The sequence below is a fragment of the Macaca thibetana genome, chromosome 6 (genome assembly GCF_024542745.1).
Source record: "Macaca thibetana thibetana isolate TM-01 chromosome 6, ASM2454274v1, whole genome shotgun sequence".
Classification (NCBI taxonomy): Eukaryota; Metazoa; Chordata; class Mammalia; order Primates; family Cercopithecidae; genus Macaca; species Macaca thibetana.
Window position 1 is genome coordinate 159,450,721 of NC_065583.1, and position 12,351 is coordinate 159,463,071.

The window sequence follows — 12,351 nt, forward strand, 5'->3', positions numbered from 1 at the left end:
ACTTTTTTTTTTTAGACAGCGTGTTGCTCTGTCACTCAGGCTGAAGTACAGTGGTGCCATCACAGCTCATCGCCGCCCAAACTCCCAGGCTCAAGTAATCCTCCTACCTCAGTCACCTGAGTGGCTGGGACTACAGGTGTAGGACACCACGTCCAGCTAATTTTTTTTTTTTTTTTTTTTTTTTTTTGAGAGGCGAGATCTCACTATGTTGCCCAGGCTGGTCTCATGCTTCTAAGCTCAAGCAATCCCCCTGTTCGGCCTCCAAAAGTTCCAGGATTACAGGTGTGAGCCACCACGCCTGGCCAGCCAGTTCTATTTGTCTCCAAATAACAATAGAGAATGTTTATTGAATTTTTTATGTTAATCCCTCTATGTGTATTATTTCTTCTGAAATAAGAAAGAAAGATCCAGAAGAGCTATGAGACATGTCCAAGTCACATAGGGAGATTCGATAGTGCCTCCAGTTCCCAAAACCTTGTGTCTTTCTCGTTTGTGACACAGATTTTTCCATGGTACTGAAGCACTGGGGAGAAGTCAGCAAAAACATTGATCCTTGCTATGAAGACAAGGTATGGGCTCTGGAGGCCAGGTGTGAGCACTGGAGCTCTCTGGAGCCAGCTGCCTGGGTTTAAGTCCTGGCTCTGCACTCTCCTTGCTGTGTGATGCAGTGAGGGTTACTTACCCTCTCTGTACTTCCATCTCATCATCTGTAAATGGAGATGACAACAGTGTCTTCAAAGGGCTGTCATGAGGATCATTCTAGTAAAAAAAAGTCAGTGACCTTTTATCAACAATGATTACTTCTTATTCTGGGAGGAAAAAGGATGTCATAGGAGTGAATGTTCTTATTTTCCTCAGAAAGAACTTGATGAGATTTCAGGTCACTAGGATTAGCTCAGGGAACAGTTAAGATACTAACTAAAGAAATTAGGGTAAGTAGCTAATTAAAGTCTTGAAAACACTACATAGAGATCAAGCCATGTCTGCAAATCCCAACTCCCAGCATCTCTAGGGTTCTGAATTTTCTGGAAACACTGCAAGGAAAGGACAAGAGAGAATTCTAAACTTAAGGGGGAGAGGGCAAGTTTATTTTATTTACTTTTGTAGAGATAAGGTCTCACTATGTTGCCCAGGCTGGTCTCAGACTCCTGGGCTCAAGCAATCCTCTTGCCTCAGCCTCCCAAAGTGCTGGGATTACAGGTGTGATCCGCTGTACCCAGCCTTTAATTTAATTTAATTTAATTTTATTTATTTTATTTTGAAGTTTAAATTGAAGAAATTAATTAAAGAAATTAATTAATTTATTTATTTTATTTTATTTTTTTTTTTTTGAGACGGAGTCTCGCTCTGTCGCCCAGGCTGGAGTGCAGTGGCGCGATCTCGGCTCACTGCAAGCTCCGCCTCCCGGGTTCACGCCATTCTCCTGCCTCAGCCTCCCGAGTAGCTGGGACTACAGGCGCCCACAACCGCGCCCGGCTAATTTTTTTTTGTATTTTTAGTAGAGACGGGGTTTCACCGTGGTCTCGATCTCCTGACCTTGTGATCCGCCCGCCTCGGCCTCCCAAAGTGCTGGGATTACAGGCGTGAGCCACCGCGCCCGGCCAAGAAATTAATTAATTAATTAAAGTTTGAACTAAAGTATTAATAATTAGGCAACAGTACAAATAGTGATTTTAACGGAATGGCTGATATATACATGTGCGCCCTTCAAAGTTATATGACATAGACTCTTGGAAATAACTTTTAAAACCAAACTAGTGGATTGTGGTGATGGTGGCACTACATTGTGAATACACTCGATGCTGCTGAACTGTATACTGATAAATAATTTAAATGATTTTCAAAACTGAAGCCTATTCTTGTACATTCCTGTAGAGTTGTACAAGGGAGTTCACTTTTTTTTAATTTGAGACAGAGCCTTGCTCTGTCTCCCAGGCTGGAGTGCAGTGGTACGATCTCGGCTCACTGCAACCTCTGCCTCCCAGGTTCAAGCTATTCTCCTGCCTCAGCCTCCTGAGTAGCTAGAATTACACGCACGCACCCGGCTAATTTTTGTATTTTTAGCAGAGACGGGTTTCACCATGTTGGTCAGGCTGGTCTCGAACTCCTGACCTCGTGATCCCCCTCCTCGGGCTCCCAAAGTGCTGGGATTACAGGCGTGAGTCACTATGCGCCAGACCAGGAATTCACTCTTTTTTTCTCTTTTTTTTTTGAGACGGAGTCTCGCTCTGTTGCTCAGGCTGGAGTGCAGTGGCAAGATCTCGGCTCACTACAAGCTCCGCCTCCCAGGTTCAAGTGATTCTCCTGCCTCAGCCTCCCGAGTAGCTGGGACTATAGGCGCCTGCCACCATGCCCGGCTAATTTTTTGTATTTTTAGTAGAGACAGGGTTTCACCGTGTTGGCTAGGATGGTCTCAATCTCCTGACCTCATGATCCACCCGCCTCGGCCTCCCAAAGTGCTGGGATTACAGGCATGAGCCACTGCACCCTGCCGGGAGTTCACTCTTAAAACACAGAATCTGCACATTCAAATGTCCAGCAAGACCCAGGTGTATTTGTCCGTTCTCACACTGCTATAAAGATACTACCTGAGACTCGGTAATTTATAAAGAAAGGAGATTTGATTGACTCACAGTTCTGCATGACTGGGGAGGCCTCAGGAAACTTACAATCATGGCAGAAGGCGAAGGGGAAGCAAGGCACATCTTAAATGGTGGCAGGAGAGAAAAAGATGCTCTGTTGCCCAGCCTGGAGTGCAGTGGCACGATCTCGGTTCACCGCAACCTCCACCCACCGGGTTCAAGCAATTCTACCTCAGCCTCCAGAGTAACTGGGATCACAAGTGAGCACCATCACGTCCAGCCAATTTTCATATATTTAGTGGAGACAGGGTTTCACCATGTTGGCCAGGATGGTATTGAACTTCTGACCTCAAGTGATTTGCCCACTTTGGCCTCCCAAAGTGTTGGGATTACAGGTGTGAGCCACCATGCCCAGCTGAAACTGCCACTTTTTTTTTTTTGAGGTGGAGTCTCACTGTGTCACCCAGGCTGGAGTGCAGTGGTGGAGTCTCGGCTCACTGCAACCTCCGCCTCCCAGGTTCAAGAGATTCTCTTGCCTCAGCCTCTCGAGTAGCTGGGACTACAGGCATGTGCCACCACACTCAGCTAATTTTTCTATTTGTAGTAGAGATGGGGTTTCACCATATTGGCCAGGCTGGTGTTGAACTCTTGACCTTGTGATCTGCCTGCCTCGAGGCCTCCCAAAGTGCTGGGATTACAGGTGTGAGCCACTGAGCCCGGAGAGAAACTGCCACTTTTAAAACTATTAGCTCTTGTGAGAACTCCCTCACTATAACAAGAACAGTATGGGGAAACTGACCCCATGACTCAGTCACCTCCCACCAGGCCCCTCCCTGACATGTGAGGATTACAATTCAAGATGAGATTTAGGTGGGGACCCAGAGCCAAACTATATCACTGGGCTTGTAAGTCACACACATTATACAACAATGAGTGATAACAGATCAAGAAGCTATTATTGGGCCAGACACAGTAGCTCACGCCGGTAATCCCAGCACTTTCGGAGGTGAAGGTGGGTGGATCTCAAGGTCAAGAGTTCGAGATCAGCCTGGCCAATATGGTGAAATCCCATTTCTACTAAAAGTACAAAAATTAGCTGGGTATGGTGGTGGGCACCTGTAGCCCCAGCTACTCGGGAGGCTGATGCAGCAGAATAGCTTGAACCCAGTAGGCAGAGGTTGCAGTAAGCCGAAATCGCGCCACTGCATTCCCGCCTGGGTGACAGAGCGAGACCTGTCTCAAAAAAACAACAAAAAAGGAGATATTAATGGCTGGGCACAGTGGCTTACGCCTGTAATCCCAACACTTAAAATCTGCAACTTGAACATACATTTGTGCTAGTAAAGTATCATTTTAAAGATTACTTTTAAAGTCAAAGTAGGACAAATTAGAGTAGTTCATTGCCTCTACTATTCATCGAACAATGATTTATATAGCTAAAGAAAAACTATGTGTGCTGAAACCCTGCTTTTCACTGATCAGGATAATTGTACATCACAAACTTGAGACATAGCTATTCCCCAAAACTGCAGCGAAAGTGACCAAGAGGAAATAGGCAGCTCCCTGGTCACAGGCTGAGTGAGCTCTCCTGAGATGTCATCCTAACCCTGGAAGCTCGGTGGTCCATTCGGGAAGTCTTCAAAGCCGCATTAATGAATTCTTAAATGGGAATGATAATATGCAATTTTAAAAACAAATGAGGCTCGGACATGGTGACTCACGCCTGCAATCCCAACGCTTTGGGAGGCCAAGACAGGTGGATCACCTGAGGTCAGGAGTTTGAGACCAGCCTGGCCAATCTGGCGAAACTCCATCTCTATTACAAATACAAAAAGTAGCTGGGGGTGGTGGCAGGCGCCTGTAATCCCAGCTATAATCCCAGCCACTTGGGAGGCTGAGGCAGGAGAATCACTTGAACCTGGGAGGCGGAGGTTGCAGTGAGCCAAGATCACGCCACTGCACTCCATCCTGGGTGAGAGAGTAAGACTCTGTCTCATAAAACAAAAAAACAAGAAAACAAAACAAACAAATGAGGAGGGAGAGCTTTGCAATTTAATTTCCAAATTGAAAAGAGAAACTATGTTCCTCCTTTTTTCTTTCTTCCTTGCTCACTCTTTCTCTTCTTTCTACTGATTTTTAATTTCTCTGTGGCAACAAGATAAAAGCACATTTACTTAGGATTATTTAATTTCACTAGGGTTGTAAGAGGTTCTCTGGATAATGGGGGATTCATACGGCTCTCTTGTTTTTCATTGCCAGTGCTGTATGATTTGGGGGTGATTCCATAAACCAACGTTTGTCATTTAATTTCACCTTGTGCTTAGGTTGGACAGATTAAATAAAGGTAATGTAAAATGAAAATGGTGTTGGGGGCTTGTTCCTAGTCTAGAATCAAGGGTGTCTTTGGAAAGAACTTGAAGCCCTGCCTTGTCCTATGATAGAAGCTTCTGGGAAAAACATCAAAGGGGCATTTGCTGAAGAGGTGGGGGTGAGGAAAGCACCAAATCTCATTGCTCTCAGGAGGAAAATAAGGCTCTACTTACCTGATACTGCACTGATCTCATCTGCCCACGGAGGTGGGTTCACAGCCTGACTGTCAAACCTATTGAATAATCAGGAAAAGGAACCAACAGCACGAGAATACCGACCTGTATGGTGAAGAAATTCAAAGCCCTCTCTGTACTTCCCCCACCCTGAACCTTCTCCTTTAGGTTGATCTGGGAACAAAGGTAAAGGTACTCCACTCCCAAGCAGGTGGGCTGATCAGGATAAGCCAAACGCTAGGAAATTTTATTGGCCCACATCCTTGTGCTGGAATCTTCCAGGGAGTTACAGGTGGCAGTGGGTGTGGATTCTTCATTTCCCTGAGGCCACTTTTTAAGCAAACTCAGCCTTCTTTTCTGTAACTAGAGAAAACGTCTATGGTAGTTATTTAGCATTCACTATGTAGGGCACTGTTCTTCTCCCGTGGGATAGATACCATTATTATCATCCCATTTTATAAGTGAGGGAATTGAGGCACAAAGAAATGGAGTTGGCCAGGCGCGGTGGCTCAAGCCTGTAATCCCAGCACTTTGGGAGGCTGAGGCGGGCGGATCACGAGGTCAGGAGATAGAGACCATCGTGGCTAACACGGTGAAACCCTGTCTGTACTAAAAAATACAAAAAACTAGCCAGGCGAGGTGGCGGGCGCCTGTAGTCCCAGCTACTCGGGAGGCTGAGGCAGGAGAATGGCGTAAACCTGGGAGGCGGAGCTTGCAGTGAGCTGAGATCCGGCCACTGCACTCCAGCCTGGGCGCCAGAGCGAGACTTCATCTCCAAAAAAAAAAAAAAAAAAAAAAAAGCAGTAATGCAGAGCCACATCATCCGGCTCCTAAGTCGGGGACCCTAACTTCTGTGCTGTATAGGAGGTCACCACACTTTATTGAAATTACTTGTAAAGTGTTTCTCCAGACCCAGGCACAGTGGCTCACAACTGTAATTCTAGCATTTGGGAAGCTGAGACAGAAAGATCGCTTGAGGCTAGGAGTTCAAGACCAGCCTGGGCAACATAGTGAGACCCCATCTCTTAAAAAAAAAAAAAAAAAGTGAAAAAGAAAGTGTTTCTCCCAGTAAATTATCATGTCAGCATCTTTGTCTGTCTTTCACTCCTGAGCCCCAGAAGCCATCACAGTGATGACTCATCATAGAATGAATAAATAAGGCCTAGAACAGAAACTCCAGGCCTGAGGCAGAAAGTTCCCAGGTTCTCTCTCACCAGCTCCTTTCTGAGCTCCTGAGTTTAAGGGAGTGCTCCTCTTCAAATTAGCCAGGGAAGACCAAGGACTCAGCATTGGCCTAGGAATACGAGCAGAGTGTACATCGCAGCCAGCCTGTGCTCAGGCCTTTTGGGGACACTTGGTTAGCCAAGCTTCAAGCTGGGAGCACCAAAGCTGACAGTCGAACTCCAGTGCACAATAAGTATTTCTCTGTTTAGATCTTCCTTCTTTATTCTCTGCACACATTGCCCCTTCCAGGATCTCTTAGTGGACGGGTGGCTGAATTTAAGTGCTCTCATTTTCAGGTCAAAATACCATCTCTTAAGTCTCTTTTAATATTGCTCTTTGAAAATCTCCAACATGACCTTTCAAATAAATTTTTCATACCAGTATATAAAGTATTAACAATAATGAAAATACTCATCATTCCCCTTCGCTAATTAATTTTTTTCTATAGCGCTTATCACCATGTAATATATATATGTTTTTTTGAGACAGAGTCTCGCTCTCTCACCCAGCTGGAGTGCAATGGCACGATCTTGGCTCACTGCAACCTCTGCCTCCTGGGTTCAAGCAATTCTCCTGCCTCAGCCTCCCAAGTAGCTGGGATTATAGGCACCCGCCACCATGCCCAACTAATTTTTGTATTTTTAGTAGAGATGGGTTTTTACCATGTTGGTCAGGCTGGTCTCAAACTCCTGACCTCGTGATCCACCCACCTCAGCCTCCCAAAGTGCTGGGATTACAAGTGTGAAGCACCATGCCTGGCTTTTTTTTTTTTTTTTTTTTTTTTGAGAAGGAGTCTCACTCTGTCACCCAGGCTGGAGTATAGTGGCACGATCTCGGCTCACTGCAAGCTCCGCCTCCCGGGTTCAGGCCATTCTCCTGCCTCAGCCTCCCAAGTAGCTGGGACTACAGGCGCCCGCCACCGAGCCCAGCTAATTTTTTGTATTTTTAGTAGAGAAGGGCTTTCACCATGTCAGCCAGGATGGTCTCTATCTCCTGACCTCGTGATCCGCCCGCCTCGGCCTCCCAAAGTGCTGGCATTACAGGCGTGAGCCACTGTGCCCAGCCACCATGTAACATATTATATGTTGTTATATTGAATTTATGTATTAGCTGTCCCCTCCCCCCTGGCTAGAATGTGTGTTCTACAGGGGCAGTAGTTTGTGTCTATTTGGTTCATAGCTATATGCTAAGCCTCAGAACAGTGTCTGGCACGTAACAGTCATTCCATTACTATTGGCTAAGTGAATGATCTGTGTAAATTATGTAGCACGGCCCTGTGTTCCTTCAGTAGTGTTTACAATGTACTGCAATATACTTTGTACACTGTTTACTACGTTTAATAAAAATAAGTTTAAAAAACTAAGATGTTTGGGGAAAATATTTACAAAGATGAGACAGTCCAAGGCAGGAATGGGAGGTGACTACAAAGGGCACAGGGTTTTTAGGAAAGGGACACAAATGTCCTAGATGTGGATTGTGTTGCTAGCTGCACAGGCCCATGAATATATTAAATACATGAAATCGTACACTTAAAGTAGGTGAATTTTATGATATGTGAATTATTTCTTTTTCTTTTTCTTTTTCTTTTTTTTTTTTTAGACAGGGTCTCACTCTGTCACCCAGGCCGGAGTACAGTGGGGCAATCACGACTCAACACAGCCTCAATCTCCCAGGCTCAAGTGATCCTCCCACCTCAGCTTTCCGCGTGAGTAGCTGGGACTATAGGCACACACCACTACACTGGTTAATTTTTGCTTTTTTTTTTTTTTTTGAGACGGAGTCTTGCTCTGTCACCAGTCAGGCTGGAGTGCAGTGGCGCAATCTCGGCTCACTGCAATCTCCACCTCCCAGGTTCAATCGATTCCCCTGCCTCAGCCTCCCAAGTAGCCGGGACTACACGTGCGCACCACCACACTGGGCTAATATTTTGTATTTTGGTAGAGACGGGGTTTTGACCACGTTGGCCAGGATGGTCTTGATCTCCTGACCTCGTGATCCGCCCACCTCGGCCTCCCAAGGTGCTGGTATTACAGGCGTGAGCCACTGTGCCCAGCCTAAGTTTTGTATTTTTTGTAGAGATGGGGTTTCTACAAAACTGTGTTGCCCAGACTGGTTTCAAACTCCTGGCCTCAAATGATCTGCCCACCTCGCCCTCCCAAAGTGCTGAGACCAAAGGTGTGAAGCACACCTGGCCAAATTATTTCTAATATAAAGCTGTTAAAATTTTTAGTAATAGGACCCATTCAGTTCTGCTGACTCCAAAAAAACTGCTAACATCTTATCTACGTTAACTTTGTTAACAACTAATGGCTTCTGGGTAATAGATGTGGTATCAGATGGTCATTTCCAGTCCATTACCCAGAAGAGACCAGGACCACTTCCCTGAGCTTGGCCTCCAACTTCAGCAGTTATTTTAATCCACCTTTTTGGAAATTGACAAAAAACCAAAATGACTACACGAGAAACTACTTCCTGTCAAAAAGCAAAGTAAGTCTCTGTCTGTGAAGACATCCCTTGGATGGAAAGATGTCCTTCTAAAATCACGAGGAATCATGAAGCTGACCCAAGGGACCCAGTAATAATACCTGTCACTCAGATATTATACCAGCCCCAAGGTTTGTTATTCAACAAGTTAGTGGAGAGAGACACCCTGGAGAGAAACTACCAGGACTTTTTCTTCTTTGATAGTATGTTAAATGCCTATGTAGATTTCTCACGAACTGCACAGTTCATTTTAATAGCCTCACTTGCAATTTGACCACTGCTAAGAGTTGATAAATCATCACATATATTACACGCACAGGTACAGCATTGTATATCCCACCACTGATATTTGAGAATCCACTAAATGTAATATGCTTTTTCATTCAATATTTTCTCAAAAGAAAAACTGAAATCTACAAGCACTTAGGCTATTCCAGACAGCTCTTTGGGATAAGGATGTGTTTGGGTATGTTACAATTTTCTGGGACATGCTGTGTTTTTATCTGATGTTTTATGAAAGTTCTGTTTCATAAAATCTCTCTGAGAAGAGTGCTATGTGTCTTGTGATCACAACCACACAGACACTCAATGCTACCCTGGAGGCCTGGATGGTCACAGGTCCCGCTGTAAAAGCAACTCATGATGACTTATGGCCTCAGGCTGTCGCTAATTAAGAATTTCAATTAAAATAGGCAACACTGGCTACAGCTCCAGTGTTGGCCTTTTTCAGGCTATTGATGTTCACAGCTTGTGAGGGCATTGCTGTTTTAGAATTGTGGGAAGAACAAAAATTAATTTACTGGTCATTTTTCTTTCCCTTTAGTGTCAAGACAATTGCAGGAATTGGGACTAGACTTCTTGGCTATTTCATTTTTAGCTTTTACATTCATACGGGGTTAGCAGCTGTAAACCTTTTGAAGTGTCTCACTATTGTTCTCATGAGAAGTGAGGCAATGTAAGCATAACCATTGAAGCCTGTCTCTCTCTGCTGTTCTCCAAAGATATTCCACTAGTTTGTATTGAGAGTGACCATCATGTTAAAGGATGTAATTTAAATCACATCACCTTTCCCCATAGAAGTTAACTACAACCTCCCAATTAAGCAAAACAGAAAGATCAATCATGTTTGCTGAATCCCCTGACTGAGTGATTGATGGATTATTTTCCCCTCGTCGTGAGGCGCAAAACTAGGGTCTGGAGGTGGGGAATATAAGGCTGATTCACACTTCAGCTATAACAGGAAATATCCTCTCCATAGGGCATGCACTGAGTAAATGACTTTGTAACTACTTCATCCTCTTCATTTACATAGGGCGTACCCCTAGTAGAGGGCATTTAAACTCACAAAAACTCTGTAACAGGGCCTTTGACCCACTATGCTCAGACCCACACTGTGGAGCGTACTTTCATTTTCAATAAAACCCTTCATTCCGTCCTCGCTTTGTTTGTGCGTTTTGTCCAATTCTTTGTTCTAGATGCCAAGAACCGAGACACCCTCCACCATTAAAGGTCTTGTTTGAAATAGGATGTTCCAGTGTCCAAGAGGAATCCTTTAAGAGGCAGTCATTAACGTACACTAGCTTCCTTACTCATCACAACTTATGAAACACCAAGTGTGCTTAACCTCTGGTATATGAATAAGACTATGTGCCCCAAAATTATGTGCCGAGTGATACGGTTTGGCTGTGTCCCCACCCAAATGTCATCTTGAATTGTAGCTCCCACAATTCCCATGTGTCATGGGAGGGACCCAGTGGGAGATAATTGAATCATAGGGGCTGGTCTTTCCCATGCTGTTCTCATGATAGTGACTAAGTCTCACAAGATCTGATGTATTTTTTTTTTTTTTTTAAGATGGAGTCTCCTCTGTCACCCAGGCTAGAGTACAGTGGTGAGATCTCAGCTCACTGCAACCTCTACCTCCTGGGTTTAAGCAGTTCTCCTGCCTCAGCCTCCCAAGTAGCATGGAGGCCCTGTCACCATGCCCAGCTAATTTTTTTTTTTTTTTTTTTTTTAGTAGAGATGGGGTTTCACTGTGTTAGCCAGGATGGTCTTGATCTCCTGACCTTGTGATCCACCCACCTCAGCCTCCCAAAGTACTGGGATTACAGGCATGAGCCACTGCACCCAGCCCTAGATCTGATGGTTTTATAAAGGGGAGTTCCCCTGCACAAGCTCTCTCTTGCCTGCTGCCATGTACGACGCCCCTTGCTCTTCCACCATGATTGTGAGGCCTCCCCAGCCAAGTGGAACTGTGAGTCAATTAAACCTCTTTCCTTTATAAATTACCCAGTGTCAGGTATGTCTTTATTAGAAGCGTCAAAATGGACTAATACACTGAATTTTGTATGTGGTACCTTTGTCTGGGAAATGGAGTCTATGGCTTTCATCAGATAATAAAAAGAACTTGCAAACCATTAAAGTTAGGAACTAGTTTGAGGATAGGCAAACAGCAAGGCTACCTCTTGGAGCTTCCTCTGGGACCTCATCACTCCAAACCAAACAGGGGTGAAGGCTATCTGGATAAATGATGGTGAGGCCAGACCCTCATCCGTCTCACTGGTTTAGAGCTTCCGTATAGCCCTTTCATCCTTTGGGCAATGTTTCTCTGCTCAACCAGCCCTCACTCTAAGTCATGGGAAACGCACAGTTCAGAAAAATGAAGCCACTCAAGAGCCCTGACTTGATGAACAACTTCAGATAATACACACCTTGTTCCTTGGGTTTTTGTCTTTTGCTTTTTTGGAGACAGGGTCTCGCTCTGTCATCCAGGCTGGAATGCAGTGTCGCAATCGCTCACAGCAGCCTCGGCCTTCCAGACACAAGCAATCCTTCCGCCTCAGCCTCTTGCACAGCTGGGACTAACAGTGTGCATCACCATGCCTGGCTAATTTTAAAATTTGGGGGTGTGTATGTTGGGATTACAGGTGTGAGCCACTATGCCTGACCCATGTAATTATTCTAGTCCTTTTATTTCTTCATCTGAGAATATATATACTTTGTAGAGGTGCTACAAAAGATTAAGTGTGACAATGTACATAAAGCTCCTAGCATACAATGTGGCACTTAATAAGGGCTCACAAAGGCTAGACATTAATTTTAACTTCCAGCCCATTCCACATATTGAGCCCTATTCCAGTTTAGGTATCACCCTGCTTCTTCCTCTAGAACAGCTCCACCCATCCTTCTTGCCACCTGCTCTTTTCTTGTCTGATCTTGACTCCTTTTCAGCTCTGGGCTTCCATGTAACTTCCTTGGAAAAGCCTTTCTAGGATCTCTTGTCTAGATCAGGTTGCTCATGATGATAATCTATGGTCATGTAATATCTTGCCATGTTTCTTCTATAGAACTACAAACAAAAGCATTTGTTTACTGCTGGTTATGTCCCTTTTCCTCTCCTCCACTATAAACTCACTGAGGGCAGAAGTGAAGTCTTCTGAATTGTCTCCCCAGCAGCCAGCAGGGTGTCCGGCATTTAGTGTTTGCTTAATAATTACTGGTTGCAAGAATAAGTGAAT

The 12,351-nt window shown here is 44.8% G+C and overlaps 1 protein-coding gene across 38 annotated transcripts in view; it reads right to left on the minus strand.

Annotated features, from left to right (window-relative positions):
• Positions 1 to 12,351, minus strand: part of BASP1 (brain abundant membrane attached signal protein 1) — a 1,209,505-nt gene that overhangs the window by 243,022 nt on the left and 954,132 nt on the right. The window contains exon 1 of one of the 38 annotated variants that reach the window (XM_050794720.1): positions 247 to 250. The exons of the other annotated variants lie outside the window; for them this stretch is intronic. The gene's annotated coding sequence lies outside the window, so the exon portion shown is untranslated. Of the gene's footprint in view, positions 1 to 246; positions 251 to 12,351 lie in introns of those variants that run through there. 38 annotated transcript variants of the gene reach the window in all.